Source organism: Rutilus rutilus, assembly GCF_951802725.1.
Source record: "Rutilus rutilus genome assembly, chromosome: 6".
Taxonomy (NCBI): Eukaryota; Metazoa; Chordata; class Actinopteri; order Cypriniformes; family Leuciscidae; genus Rutilus; species Rutilus rutilus.
The window spans coordinates 8,019,687-8,037,002 of NC_140214.1; positions in this window are offsets into that span (position 1 = coordinate 8,019,687).

Below are 17,316 nucleotides of genomic sequence, written 5' to 3' on the forward strand. Positions count from 1 at the left end.
GTTTTAGTGCATGGTAAAGATGGAGTATTCTTCACGACTTTTGCCACAATTTACAGTCTGGACAAGTCAGCCCTAGTTACCGAAAGCATGAGTCAGTCTGCAGATTTGAGTTGACAGATTACACAGAAAATAATGTATGATGGGTACAGACTCAGTTTTTTTAGCTTCAGATTATAATTGCATCCAATCAGAGTTTTGAGTTGATTGTAGAATACATTGTTTTCATTTTACATGCATCTCCTAGCAAGGAGACACACATTTCTGCCTGAGTTTGTTGTCTTTCGTAATGACTTGAAAATAGTGGTCGACTGATATACCGAAAAAAAGTCAGGAGCTCCCATTCTCTGTTTTCATTAGTTTACTGTCTTTATTTAACAGTTCTGTCTAATACATTTGGCAACTGTTTATCTCCGTATCTCTCCGATAATTAATGAAAAAAATTATTTAATTCAAACAAATGTAATCTTATGCACTACTTTATCTCTGATTCAAAGCGGGCAGAAGGCTAGATCTAACGAGCCGTATCTGACGAAAATAACTCTTTCTGTCAAATATTGTACTGGAAACATCAATAACCGCTTTAAAGTCGTCAATGCTGGCAAATGACCACAGTATAAGTGGGATCATCCACGGCTTGCTGTGCATTAAACGATTTGAATGCACTTCGCGTCGGACGGTTCTTTGCCTCCACTTCGTGCATTAAAATAGTTTAATGCACAGCTAGCCGTGGATTATACCATACATAATACTCATTGCAGTACATGTAATGCCTGGATTGTGACTGGAATATCACAAAAAGTGTTGAAGCTGTTTAGTGAATTTGCTGGATCAATGTTCGTTGCACTTACCTGTGCATTACTCTCCCTTGTTATCTAAATTAGCATTTCATCTTTCTGATCTAATGTGACTTACATAAATTGTCTTATGCAAAGCTGTTGCACTAGAGCTGCGGTGATAGAGTTTACCATGACCTTGCCTTTTAATCCAATATGTTCTTTCCAAACAGTCTCCCCTAGCACTGCTGCATTTCTCTCTCTGCGTCTCTTTCTTTCTCTCCCCGCCAGCTAAAATCCTTTCATCTTGGACTTGTCTCTTTTTGCCTTTTCGCACTCTGGCTGACTGCAGTGTTAAATTTTTGTATTGCAAATGAGACTGTCACGCTTCACAGATATGCGGGCAATTAGCAGCCAACACAGACTCTGTCTTTAAGGCTTTTCATGAAGTATTTGAAAGACAATGGGAACAGTTGAATCACAGGACAGAGATGAAACTCTCCCTTCTGCTCTTTCCGAGAGGACTCTTTGAAGTATTTGGATCTAATATTCCTCTCTGAAGATAGTTATTATGGACACTTGTGCCATTCTCGTTGTCAGAGTACTAGGGAATGTATGTCAGGACTGCTAATATAATGCCTAACTCAAAATGGAAACACTGCAGTCTATCATTTTAAGTGGGCCAATAAGAAAACAGAATGAAATAATGCATGGAAATGATAATACATCTTTTTTTATTAATATTTACATATTATAGAACAGTTTGTTTAGGTCTTTTAATGCAATTTGGCAAGCGCTGTTCCAGAACCAGTTCCCGATTTGAGTGTTCCATAATCACTCCATTCCATAATGTAAAAAAGAATGTAGAAAATTGATTTACACTATTATTCCTAGACACTAGAAGAATTAACAAGAAACCAGCAAGTGACTCATTTACATGTCTCAGTGCTTAATATGCAGTAACTCCTACACAAATCCATTCTGTGTGGGTAAATGCATTTTTTTCCTTATGTGTTAATTTCATGCTGGGGTTCATTAGTGACCCACACAGCTCGTCGTAAAGCGTGTGTAATAACGCTCTGTCAACATCAGTTTGTGTCAGGTGTGACGAAAGTCAAGATGACAGGTACAAAGCTGACAGTGGAAAGTACTGTATACCAGAATTCCACATATATATTTAGCATAGTATGTTAGTATGTGGGGGAGGGTGTTTTGGTTTAAATGTGGAGAAATGTACCATATTCAACACTTATTGTGTGTGTTTGTTTATAGATCGTAGCTATGATGTATGCTAACTTACTACATCTCCTGCACAGACTCAGATTTGTTGACTGATTCAATTGGTTACTTCATTATACCACCAATTAAAGGGATAGTTCGGCCAAAAATGATATTTAACCCATGATTTACTCACCCTCAAGCCGTTCGAGATGCATATGTCAATCTTTTTTCAGACGAACACATTTTCAGTTATTTTAGAAAATGTCTTAGATCTTTCAGTGGTTATAGTGTGAAGCTATGGGGTCCACCTCCTCCAAGTCCCAAAATATGCATGCATCCTTCACAAGGATGCTGGCGTATGACTTAGGACGTAGTGTAGGAAGCGTCGTGACGTAGAACGAACGTGATAGCGCAGCCAGAGAGCAGAGCAAAACAAAACTCTACGTTCGTTCTACGCCATGACGCTTCCTACGCTACGTCCTATGTCATACGCCAGCATCCATCTCCGTGAACGTGCGTCGACCGCTACCGGAAGCCAGTTATTTTCATTTATAAAGTTTTAAATATGTATATTTTTATGACAAAACCACACGGATTACCCTCAGAAGGCCTTCGTTTATCCCCCTGGAGCCGGATGGATTACTTTTGTGAAGGATGCATGCACATTTTGGGACTTGGAGGAGGTGGACCCCATAGCTTCACACTATAACCACTGAAAGATCTAAGACATTTTCTAAAATAACTGAAAATGTGTTCGTCTGAAAAAAGATTGACATATGCATCTCGAACGGCTTGAGGGTGAGTAAATCATGGGTTAAATATCATTTTTGGCCGAACTATCCCTTTAAGCTTTTATTTTTTTTTATTTATTTTTTTTTAAGCACCATGGCAGCACAAATTTTAAATACACATTTTAAAGCTATGATAAATGAACACAACTCAAAATTGTTTCACTGTTGCTTTCACTGTTTCTTAATCCTCTGTTCTAGTTTGTACTATTCTGGGGTGCGTTTCCCAAAATCATTGTTGGCCAACTATGATCGCAATTTCCATTAAACTCTATTGGTAGCGACGGAACTTGCGACCATAGTTGGATTTGGGAAACGCACCCCTGAACGATGTTTGAAACTTTGTATTGCTTCTCGTGTTATTGCATACTTTAAATGAATCGCTTGTTGTATTCCTCATTTGTAAGTCGATTCGTATAAAAGCATCTGCTAAATGAATAAATGTAAATCTAAAGAAATGATAGCAACTAAACATGATCTTGACATTTGTAACTTTATGATGAACACAAACGTTTTGTTGCTTACTTCACAGCCTCTTTTTAAGAATTGAGAAAACTAGTCTGGAGTCGAATCAATTCTGAGAATCTGGAATCAAACGGCCCTACTGCTCATTATGTCCTTTTGTTTTAAGGACAATATTTGCTTAGCATCACCATTCATAATCTTACAAGATTTTCATACATTTAAATAATAATGCCGTAAATAATAATTATAATTTTTTTCTTTCTGTGAACTGTCTCTTTAGTGTTTGATCCATTTGAAGAAGAATGTTGACTAGGAATGTACACAATTAAATTTGTGTGTTTATTTTCTTTTAGAGGCCATATTTTAACCTTTTACTAGGTGTTTTAAGGTCTTCTAGAATACTTTTTCATGCTTGAATGTTCAAAAAAACAAAAAAACATTTTGTTTGTTTTCACATTTTACATTATTGCAACACCTCTCTTCCCAGTCTACCAGTAACACTCTGTTTAGTTTCTGTCTCTATGAAGCCCCTCCCTCCGAAAAGTGCAATGTGTTCTGATTGGTCGGCTTGACCAGTGTGTTGTGATTGGTCCTCTGCTTCATGTGTGTTTCAGAAATGTCACGCCTCACTACTAACGCAACTCAACCAGGCCTCTGCCCCCTTTTTTTTGTGTTTGCCTTTGGGCGGGAATTATTTAAATGAGGAATAGTGTGACGTGTTCGTTCCCGGCAGAACATTCGAGGAGTCATGGAGTCCAGAAACAGTGCTTAGTGATATAGAGAATAACTCCCTTTCAAGTGGACTTTGTGTTTTGAATCTTTGCAGACCTTTTTCATGCTCAAACAGCAATATTACAAAAAATTGTAATTATGTAAATGTTAACTAAATGCATACTGTAGAAATAATTGGCTTACAGACTGGGTTATTTTAAAAATATGTATTTTTTTAAATAATAATCTATTTAAATAAAGAAACAAAACACGTACCTACCTCTCCAATCCCATCAATCAAATCAAGCCGTACTGAGACGTGTGTCCTCGTTTCTGATTGGTTTTCCCTTCATCCGCTGCTCTGAGGATCCAGCTATGAGCTCTGATAACCTCAGCAAGATGGATGAGGCAGAAATGAAGTCAGCGTTAGTAACTCGGTCTCATTTGCAGGCCTCTACATCTTCGTCAGCTAGCCGACAGGAGTGGGAGGCTGGAGGTGGGTTCTGGGCTGGTCGGCGTAGTTTTAAAGTCATAGATACTTTCCCCTCTTGTCATTTATTACTTGTAATTGCTGTCTAGCCTGGTTAAACATGCCTGTATGAATACGTGTATTCACAGGTGTGCGCAAACTGATTTTCTCTCTCCGTTGCTTCCCTTTTGCCAGCTTGGCTCCGATACATCAACGGTAATCAGCTCTCCTCACTAACAGGGGAGTGAGTTGGACGGAGATATATTGGGTAGTAAAAAACCATGAGCCCTCAGTCAAAATTCAAACCTGCTTGGTAAATTAAACCAGACAGGTAAATGCTCCAAGGGCCCATAAATTACACAGACCTTTTTTTAGGCGGGACAGGTTCTGTTCCAGTTTAGTCATTTTCAAATACTGTAAAGCTTAATAGCTCTTCTTCACTCTGTCAGCTGGTTAAGTATTACTGTAACTGAAAGTGGAAGTAGACCTCTTTATTGACGGAGTTCTTCTCTTCTTTCCATTTAGTTTGGAACGTGGCCCGCCGAACAGGGAGATTAATTTTCTATCCCTACGCAAGCTCCAATTTTCCATCAGTGTTAAAATATAACAGAAAGGCTATTTTTAGGCAGTGAATCACTACAGGATAATACAAGCTTGTAAAACGTCCATGCACATGAGGATGTAACAAACCACGGTCAGAAACAAGGTAAAAAAAATATATAATTTCTCCATAGGCAAACTGCTTTTAGCAATAAAGTGTAAACCTTTTAAGGGAGAGATTTAGTGATGATATATGAGCCTGCAGACACTACAAGCCATTGTGATTTCACCGTCATTGTATCTAACTGTGTAATTCCCAGTGAAGTAATTGACTAGAATAGTCAGTCTCCCTACACTCTCAAATTGCTTTGTATTTTAATATTTTGTAATAAACTCAATCAGTTTAAATTGATCAAAAGTGACAAACTTCTATTTTAAATAATGTTCTTTTTAACATCAAAGAATCATGAAAAAATTGATCACAGATTCCACAAAAAATATTAAGCAGCTCAACAGTTGTCAACATTGATAATAATCATATGCTGAAAATTCCAGCATACCACTTTTTTTGTGGGGAAAAACAAACATTAAAATCATGAGAAAAGATGATATTGCTATCTTATTGATTTAGTTAACTATTGCAGTAGTTTGCTACCTTAATACCTTTTGTGATTTAACTTTAAGTTATAAAAAGTTTGTAGTTTAGAAAGCTACTATGCAGAGTACACAGCGATCACTTTACATGTCAAACGTGATCATGTCCTTTGCGTCTCTTTTGAGACTGAACTGTGCAATATTCCTCTTTCTTCTTGTCTGTTTATAAAAATCAAATTACCACATATCATACTTTTTCCTCTGAAACAACGTGAGGAATCTCTATCAAATCACATAATGTAAACATAGCATGTGTACATAAATCGCCATGTGCTTGTTCAATGCCTTTGGGTCGTTCCACTGCAATCTCTTTCCATAAGCTGCTTTATTGACATTAGGCCGAAGCGATTGTGTCATGTATAATATATATTGCACCTTAGACGTGTAAGCTATGGGCAAATAAATAATGCTGACCTAATGTGTGATTTCTCCCCTGCAGACACATGCTAGGTTTGTTTAGCTGCAAGACCGACATATGTGTACTGTAATAAAGGACATCTATCAGCAACCACATCAAGAAGATAACTGAGAAACATATAGCTTTGTTTATATATTACAAGAAGAAACCAGGTGATATGGATAGATGACCTGCACTGCTGCAATTTCAGCACGATAGGTTTTCTGAGGTGAAATGAACGCAAACATTTTAGATTTTTTTTCCTTTGGGTGTAAAGTAAAAGAAATAATGTAAAACTGGATTTTGATTCATCTCAGTGACTCTTTTGAATCAGTTTACCAAAATATTTTGTTTAGGTTTGTTCACTGATTTGTTACTGCTTACATTCACTTTCGAAAGTTTGCGATCAGTAAGATTTTTATTCAGCAAGGATGCATTAAATTGATCAAAAGTGATGGTGAAGACTTCACATGAATAAATTATGTTTTAAAATATTAGAAAAAGAAAATAGCTATTTTATTTTTCTATTTTTACTGTATTTTTAATCAAATGAATGTGGCCTTGGTGAGCATAAGAGACTTAAAAATAAATGTTTTAAAATCTTACCGACTCCCAACATTTTGAACGGTATATGATTCATCCCAGTGACTCTTTTGAATCAGTTCACGAAAACATCAATTTAGATTTCTTCACTTATTTGTTGCTAGTTGTGGTACTTCCATGATGAATTTTGATTCGTCTCATTGACTCTTTTGAATCAGTTCACTAAAAAGATAATAGAATTGTTCTGAACTGTTTTGGTGAAATATTCCTTTACAGTGGAGCCAATAGCGTGGAGTCATTCCTGTAAGATGCTTTTATTTTGTCGATGAACTGAAATTAAGTATCTAGGAAGGTCTAGTGAAAGTCCAGTGGGGTCGAAACAAAATGTGGCATGGTGTTGTTCAGGGTCAGAGAAGATCAGATCGTGATAGGCCTAGAGGTTGAAGGCCAGGTGGTTATTAGTGGAGTTTACATGGATCTCGAGGACACTTCGTTCACACACGGTGGAAACCAGCTCTCCAATATTGTGATTTATGGAAGAGCTGACAAGTTGTTATAGCAGCAGGATCCCATTATTGTGGTTTTCCTTTTATTACCAGCTTCCATTACATCCACAAATGTTGCAAAATGACTTGCAGATTATCATGAACTAAAATTTAAATTATTATTATTTGATTATATAAATATATTGATTTATATAAATTGCTTTTGTAAACAAACACTTTTTTATTTTAATGTTAGTTTAGGTTTTAGCAATTAAATGTGCTTTCATAATGTTTATTAGCTTATATATATTTAGCTTAGTTTAAGTCATTTTAGTCCTTAAACTTATTTTAAGTTAGTTGCTAAGACAACATTTCTACTTTTTGTTTTCATCTCATTTTTATATTTTATTTCAGCTTTATTTCAATTTACAAACACAATTTTAATGGAAAAATCAAAGCTAATTCAAAATATTAATAATTACTATAGTAGAATATACATAAACACTAAAATATTGATAAAAACTATAAGAACAAAATAATGCATTTTATTATTGTACATATTTAGATCATTGTCGTTTCAGTCTAAGTAAGTGGGTAAAATTAACACCGGAAGGAAGGTGGATCTTCAAGTATAGTTTGGCTGTAACACAGTAAGTGTATTCTCTGTCTCTCATAATACTGCCAATGTAATTATTATTATTTTTTCTATAATCCCTAGAGCTCGGAGCAAAATTACAGAGATCCAAAGAGCTGCTTCAGGATATTGTATTTCCAGATCACCCTTGGGACTCGAGGACAATAATGGTGAGGTTTTACGAACACGTTCAGTAATAGAAATATTGATGTTACATTCGCCGCTTTCATTCTGGTGTGCTGATCCTCTGGGTAAAACTCAAGGCTAGCAAAATTCTGATACAATATTACAACATATTAGAACATAAACTTTCGCCATTTTATTCATGAAGGTTTAAGCTGTATTCTGCAAGTGGGGAATTTACACTTTCTCTTTTTCGTTCGGTCTCTGACTCTGGCTCTCTCTCACGCACACACAGTCACACATTCATACTCAGAGAGAGTGAGAGAGAGAGCAGAATCACATCCCTTAGACCCAGGGTGCAGTCACCTTCATACACACAGGTCCATATTTTCTCTTGAAGCAGAAATATTGTTATTCAGGGAAGAAAATGGGGGTTAAGGCCATGACAGAAGACGACAAGACAAAGCAAGCAGTTAAGAGAGAGAGAGAGACTAAGCAATTTGTCAAAAACTGTAAACATGAAGAAGGATTAAATTGTGCATATGAATATTGGATTATTTTTAGTCAGTGGTGAGGCAAGTTATGTGATTTTACAGTTGAAATTTCTGTCTGAGTTGTGGCATCAATTCACCAAAAGCCAAGGTATGGCAAACTCAAATCTTACTCATTCAACGTAACAGTCCCACTTTTTTTATTCCTGACCCTATACATGCTGCATGCAGCAATCCTCAACCATCGCAACAATCACATCTATACATTTTGAAGCCAGTTGACAAATTGAAATGCATGCAAAGGTATAGCGATAGCAGAGAGAAAACAACCAAAATGCTTTAACAACAGCATCAACCTTAAAATATGACAAGTGTGTGTGTGTGGTGCGTCCAAAGATGTATCAGTTTTAATCATAACCCAGCAAATTAGACAGTTATAGAACACTGTTATACAAATGAAGAACTTTTCAAGTACCTGTGATGGCAAAGCTGGATTCTCAGTAAAAAATTCACAATTCTCTACTCTAATATCAATATAACAGCTAAAACTAGCCTAAATAATATCAATGTAAAACCTTATTAAAGACAAGTAAACAGTCAGAAAAAAAGAACAAATAATCAAATTACAAGCTTTAGGACAAATAAATACAATAGAACAAAATAATAAAATAAACAGTGATTTTCAGGTTTTTCAGGTAGGTAACAGAAATTGAATAAAGTAATCAAATGTAAAATAACAATGCATAGTCTTCATTGTATACATTAAATATAGATTAATCTTTAATAAAGTTACAACAGTTATTCAGTCAAGAACAGTGAGAGATTTTTCTTTGTTTTTTGTTGTTTGATTAGCATTAAAACACAGACAACATACAGGAATATTAGGCTGCTGTCACTTTAAGACATAATGCACGGATCCAATATACTGATACTGTACACATTGTTGGATTTCAGCTGTTAAATTATATCCCAAGTTCGTTGGAGTTGCAGAAACTTGATGGCGTGTCTGATTAAAACACATGACAAATACCAGTCCTTTGCTCTTTTATTTAAGTTCAGGATGATTAAAATCTTGGGTAATTCACATGACTTGAAGTTCATGGATTCACATTAAGTAGATTCACGCGATGTAAATGGACAGGAGTTAATGGATGGACAGGATGAACAGGATGTACAAGATGGTCTTAAGTCATTAACGCATCCTAAGGAAAGGACTCAAAGGACATGGTTGGGTGTCCATTCAAACACCCACACCTCACCAATACAAAAGAAACAAAGGAAGGAAGTGAGGCCTACTTATAGACCTTAACCAGGGGGTGTATGGGTAATGTAGTGTACTAGATTTAGTAGTGTAGTTTGCTTGGAATTGTGGGATATGTAGTACATATATATATGGGGGGGAAAAAAGAAGAAAAATGAAAGAAAAGGGCCAAATTCACAACACACATGCGTTGTCTTTCTCTTACACTCACTTAAGCCATAACCAACTATGTTTACTAGGATAAAGGCTGGCTTGAAGTGTCCATTCAAGCGCAAGAAGACATAAAAGAGAGCTCAATTCAGTATTCACGCACTGTCTGAGACCCAGCTGTGAGACCCAGCTCATTTTTAGGCCCTATATATCGTCGCTGCCCGATGAAACTCACGTATGTCCAAAACGGTTACTTTTCAGGAAGTGAAAAAAACACTGTAATTTCAAAAGCAGTTGAATGTAGCATTGTCATACTTGGTACGGCATCTTTAAATGTAACCATATTCTTGCCAGTGTAATGATATAATCCACATTTGACCAAAATCGAGTTTAAATGGACATGCGTGCATATTTTACAGTAACGGTGGTCGATACGCGTTCTTCCGATCATTAATTAGAATGGCCAAGTCGTGTTTCATATTGACAGACGAATAGGCTACGCTCAGTTTATTAAATAGCCTACGTCTCAGTTTATTAAATACGCTCAGTTTATTAAATGTCTCTTGCAAACTATGAAGGGACAATGAATCAATACAATGACATGGCAATGCTAGACAGATACTTTGTTTGCACAGTCTTTGTTTAAACTTGAGAACAGTTGTCAAAAACAAACGTTTGCTGATACTTTACCTCACAGTGTTATTCGGCTATCCAATGCTGAGCTTCCAGAGACGCTTAAGATGAAACTTCACGAGACCGGCGAGATGCCTCCACAGGGTGAGAGATACGCGCCGTGATTGACAGCTTTGACACCAAATGGATATACGTGAAAATCAGATGACATGATTTCACAACTTTTCATTGGTCATTTAGATATGTGAAGCATACTGTATACGGAAATTAACCTGGACATTCTATCCGTCGAAAAATCTCAAAATCGGCAAAATGGACATACGCGGTTTTCATCGGACAGCGATGATATATATATATATATATATATATATATATATATATATATATATACACTGTATGTTATTTGCCCAATTAAATAGCTTCTGCTCTTAGTTGTTTCCCAGTTGTTGTGTAGCCACTTAAGAGTAGTTTGTAGAAGTTTGAGAAAGTTTACTCTTTTTCTCTTTAATTTTCTATCTCTTCTGTCATGAACAATCTAATAAAAAAGAAAAAAAAATCAGGAGGGAAGGAAATGAAAGATGGACACTGATGTGTGTTGTTTGAGGAAGAGGAGGGCAGATCAAGAGGTGACGGTTCAGACTGCATCACATGACACACACACACACACACACACACACACACCGCTGTGTGCTTTATGACACCTTTGGATCAATAACTCATCTTCACATCTTCACAAAGTAGATATGAAAGGATGTTGACTTGCCTTTGATACGTTGGTCAGTTATTTTTTATGACACTTCATTTTAATATATTTTTTATAAATAGACAGGATGTAGAGCACACTTTATTGACCTCCAGGAATAGCACTGAAAGATAATGATAGCATAAAAAACTAAATATTGTACTTTAGGATTGGTATATTAAAACAGATGAAACCACTGTAAAACAGCTGATGTATATGTGACACCCTTTAGCCTTTGTGAAACTGGTCAAATGCATGACATTTTATTGCTTTTATATATATATATAAAAAAAAAACAATTACATTTATTAAAATATGAAATAGCCACTTCGAAAAAATTACGCATACTTCTAACACATACTCTACCTAACAGTCTACTAACAGTCTGCTAATACTCTGATTAGAGTTGACATGTAGTTGCAAAGTTACCTATAGATATAGTACAATGTTTAAAACTTTCTGTTGTATAATCCTTTATTAGAGCCCCTTCTGGCTCTCTTCCTTGTTCAAGAAAAGTGAATATAAATTATGTTTGTGTCCCTGTCTTGAATTTGAATTGTTTCTTTCTCACATTAGCAACTGAATTTTGGCATAAAGTGTTTATGTGGCTCTCAGGAGTGCTTCTTCCAAACCATCACATCAATAATAGTAATGTTTCTTTATCTCTAGTGAATCTTGATGAATAGACTTTATTTCTACTGAGAAGACTTGACATGCCTTATATAACAATCAATTCAGTATAAATCGCTTGTGTTGTATTATTCCTCATTTGCACGTCACTTTAGATAAAATCATCTGCTAAATGAATAAATGTAAGTGTAAAATAAATGCAAAATGTTGCTGTATTTAGGTTGCTATGTATGTGACGGAGGTGTTTGTTATTTTTGCTCACCCGCTGCAAAGAAAGCTTAGACCAGGTTAAAACTTGTGGTTATATATGCAGTTTTGGTCTGTTATCTGGTTACCATTGTTGTTCTCGCAGGCTGTGTTGGGGAAGCTGCTTCGAAACGGAGGCTTCCCAAAATTACAATCGTATTTAAAGTAGTTTAACTACATAAAGTAACTATTTGGTGAATTGTCTGAAGGAACCATTTAACTAAAATGAATTGAAATTCAAAGCAAAATTTAAGTAGCATGTTTCTGGAAATACAAGATACAGGTTTGAAACTGTAAACTGCTTAATAATGTAGTTCAGTTAGTTAATACCTTGCATTTGTACTCACTAAATGTCCAAAACAAATATCATTATAGTTTTAAACCCAGAAATATAATAGTCAAGTGAGTTGGTGAACCAGCTTAGCCTTAGTATACTAAGACACTAACACTTTCTTTTCCAGCATACACAAAACTGTGTCTCTTTGAGCCTCTCTCATTCAGTTTTTTCTGTCGCACCTCAAATTAGATCCAATCACATCTAATTTTTGTGCTGAAACACCAGCGTTTTAGTTTCTAGTGCTGTCACCTGTGATATGTTCAAGTGTGGCACCTTCATGCCTCCCCTAATTATATATCCTAGCTTGCAGTGGGGAAAGTTAAAGTAATGTAAACGTTGCCAAACGCTAGCTTGTTAGCGTCTAAAAGGTTCATGTTGGCATGACGAGAGCGACAGGTGCGCTTGCTGTCGTTGGCTGCAGTGTGTCTGTATTATTCCGGCTTACTTAAGAGCAGAAAAAAGGCCAATCAGTCGGGTTTTCAAGCCTCCAGCCAGGCCCAGCCTGTATAATGAGTTCTTGTGCTGATGCTAGGCAGCTAAAATACCGGAGCAGTTGCAAATTAGGGGCATAGACAGAACAGAGATGGTGACACAATGCCAGCCATTTCACAGCACGGTTGTTTGGCCAGAATTAGATGGCATTTTTATATCTTGTCTGATGTTCCTGGGAGGTTGCTACAGACGATCGAGGATTAGCTGAAGCGATAAAGATGTAGCTATCTATCTAGCTATCAGATCTATCTATCTGTCTGTCTTTCTGTCTGTCCTTTAGAGCATTTTTTTAGTATCATATCATTTTACACTACCATAGTACATCAAAACCATGACTGAATAAAATAATATGACCACAATTTACATTTTTGTATTGTAACACTGGCAGCCTAGAAGAATCAAGTAGTAGAAGCTTTTTCACACAGGGTTTTCACAGTTTTAATTGTAGCCATCTGAAAGATTATTTCGGGACTCTGTGTGGCACAAACACAGACTGAAGCAGTGGCTCCAAACAATAATGATTTACATGTAAAAGTCTCACCAGCCTTAGACATTTACCTCCACTCATGCTGAGAGGATCTCAACTTATTTTTACCTGGCATTTCTAGAGGTTTGAAAACACTTTTTCTTAATTATGCAGAACAGGAACTGGATATTATATGTTCCAGATCATTTGTCACCCATATATCTCTGCAGGATGTCAGGAAGAGGAGAGGTAGGCAGAGAGCAAGAAAACGTAACATAAAATAACACAAAATAGCTCATGTGATATTTAGTTTTACCTCCTGATGGTGACAATCAATATTTTCTGAAGGTTAAGCATTTTCTTTTCACTGGCCATTTTTTGAAAAGGAAGACTACATTTCTTAAAGGGACTTGAGGGTGAGTAAATGATGACATAATTTTTGTTTTGGGATGAACTATCCCTTTAAGAGTTCTAGTCCTTGTTTTGTACCCTATTAGTGGAAAGTGCCAAGAGAGGGTGTCTCCATCTGTGGGAGAAAAAGAAAAGAAGGAGAGAAAGTGTTGATGAAACAGAGTGTATATAGCCTGTGGCCGTTTAGTGTTTGCCATACTGTGATTGTAATTAAATCTACGTGCTGCCAGTATGTGCTGGCAGAAACTCTGGCCCTACTCTCCCCAACAAACCTATTCCCATCTGCCACACACACTTCTAACACAGGCACCTACAGGACATTTGGAGAACGCAGGCGGAACGTGTGCCCCTCAATTCTCTTTCTGTGAACCCACAGGGCTTTAGGACCCTGCGGCTGAGCCAAATGCAACTTAGAAATAGTTTCTTCCATTGTGCGTTCATGAACATCATGATTAAGATGCTGTTCTAGAAATAATGTTTGTAGGATGCTGATTCAAGACCCTTTGAGGAGCTTGGTGTGGTGTGGTGGTTAAAGCTCAAGGCTGGTAACCAGAAGGTTGCTGCTTGGAGCCCATCAAGGAGTGACCCCCCATTGTGAGATTAAGCAAGGCTTTTAACCCCAGGTAACCCCAGAAATCTCACTCACACAACATCCAGTCTGTTCACTGACATTCTAGTTCATAATGCATACAAGCTTGGGAAGAACTGGTAGTTGTAACTTCAAGGAGTCTGGATGCACTGACTTCTCTCAGATGGCTAAAATGCACAGATTTGAACTTGAATTAATCACTAGATTTGGGAACGTTTTTGAGGTTTGTGGCAAGTACTTTTGGCATCCTGCTTTTTTAGTGAACATTTATGCGTTTGACAGACGCTTTTATCCAAAGCAACTTGCACTGCATTGAAAGTATAAAATTTGTATCAGTTCATGCACTTCCTGGGAATCAAACTCATGACCTTGGGATTGCTAGGGTCAAGTAATCTGCACAGCCGTTTTTTTTTTTTTTTTGATTTTATTATTGGTGACATCATCAATTTCTACTTTACTCGCCCCTAAATAAACAAACTGTGGTTGTGGTAGCACTAATTCCAATCTAACTAGTAGTCTGAACCACACTGAATTGTGTGAGCATAAGTTGATAAGGATAACATCAGTTAAGTTCAGCTGCAAATATGAACTGTTATAGGGTCAAAAAACGTGTGCCAAACTCAGCGAGATTGGCATTATACAGCATCAATGGTGCTTTAATTGGCTATAATATAAATAAACATTTTGAAATATTCATAAAATATATTCTATGCATGCTGTATTATTTTTATAATAACGCATTTGTTCATTTTTTAAATAAAAAGTATCTCAAGATTTAGAGGAACAAAATGTGATGTGATGTGAAATGTATCTTTTACACATATATTTCATCTTAAAAAGACATTTCCAAACTCTCCTTTAGATCTTAAAAGCAAACAACAACTGATGCAATACACTCGGGCTGTGCTGTACTACTGAAAAATAATGATCCTAACCTTTGTGTCCATAGCACAATCTCAGTTGGCCAGATAGTGATTCATTTTTATGAATCGTTAAAATATTGTTGTCGGGACACCTGGAAGACATACATCATCGTGTACATCATGCATTTTTAAAAGCTTAGCTTAAAGGTGTTCTATAAATGGATTGTGCTCATAAAGAGCTGTTGAGATTGTATTCTCACTTTAAATGAAGTAGAGACAAACAGAAACCGTATGTCACGAAATAACAAGCAGATACGCCAAGATGTAGATGAAGATCATACACAACATCAATGGAGCTTTAATTGGCTGTAATATAAATTGACATATAGAAATATTCAGAAAATGTATTTTATACATACCGGTGATATATTTTATATATGTGGTGTGAAGCGGAGCAAGGCTGTTGGTGTGAACCGGAAGTTGTGACTGACCTTACTTTGGTATTGCGACATAGGCTGTGTCTGAAAACGTTGGCAGCTGACTTTGTAGGCAGCGTTTGCGCATGAAAGTATCTCAAAACGGATTTTGGACAGACTTCTAAGGCAGCGTAACGGTTTAATGATCTACAGCAAAATAGAGCGAGTTTTGGTGATAACTAAAAGTACCATTTCGGCAATGAGAACTTTCTGAGTGTTAATTGAACCCATCAGATAAGAGAAAAGCGAAAGTCAGCGAGAAGCTCATTTGATTGGCTACATGAAGAAGGTGGCCCCGCCCTTCTCTTCGCGCTTGCAAAACTCAACGAGTGAGAGAATCGTGCCAAAACTGGAAGCGCAGATGAAAGAAAGCCGCAACTGTACAAATCGGGTTATTTCGGGAACTTTTTTGCCCCATGCACACAACAAGTCATTTAAACATTTGCAACAGTTTATTTTTTACACAAAGTTTGATTTTACGCAATTAATCTGTTTTGCAGTTCCTGACTCTGTTGGTTTCGGTTGCAAATTGCTGTTCACAGGCTTGCAGTGCTTTTGGCCGTATTTGTGCGAAAAAAACGTGACAAAAGTGTAAGCGTGGAAAAATAGAAGACAGAGGAATACAGATCCTATTTATTTTGCGTTAGCACGAAGCTGCAGTTTCAAAATACATGAATTACACTTACGAATACAGTAAAATGCTGCAAATATTTTTTTCTTACACTTGAAAGGTGATTTACACCTTTACAAATCTTCTCTTGCGCATGCAAATTTACGCTCGCAATCTTATGTACACTTTCACAAATCTTACCCTGCGCATGCGATTCTTTATGACATCATATTACCTTCATACTGAACCCACTGAATGGTAATGTCTGAATGATATCAGCCAGATATAACACTTCAGGTGTACATTTAACTCAACGAGAGTGGCGGGAACACAGTGTGAATGATTGTAGTGCATGAAAGCAGCCTTCTGTACCTGACAACTAACTCTGGCGATGTTTATTTCTGAATATCTGTTCTCTGACCGCAGGTGCAGGACAACTGTAAAGAGCCGTGTGGACACTTTCTCGCTCTCTCTCAGTCTGAATGTGCCTTTTAGCACTGCAGGATATCAGTTCTCTTTCTGTCTTTCACTGGACATTACAGGTCACCTGTCAGAGACGCTGTGTGTGTTGGAGAGCTGTCAAATTACAGTATTTAAGGTGCATTCAAAGGAAATGCAGTGAAACATTTTAAGAGGTGCAGATGGAGTGGACAGTAAACACTGTTATTATGGGGTTCATGTGTGTATGGCTGCCCCAAAAAGAACAAAAATCCCCCTCTGAACAAATGCATCACATCATGAAGACGAACCTTGCTTACCCATCAAATCTGGTGCATAGACACTTTCAGGTGATGCTTTTTGTGCGTGTGTCAGTGTATGTGTAAAGATACTGAATGATTTAGCAACAAAAAACTGCCAAGTTTACAAAATGTACTTACCAGATAGTTCAGGATTCAGACCTTACACTCATATTTGTTTGTACAGTTACAATCTGTATATAGTATGGATAGTATACGGTATTTAATATGGACTTGGATTTAATGTCAGAACATGCATTAAGAGTTATGGCTAGACTTATATTTAGTTGTTTTTAAATGAATCATAATCCCCCCTCAGTTCAAATTGCGCCAAAGCAGCGCCATAACAGATACGTAAGTGAGGCTGTGAGGGATAGAC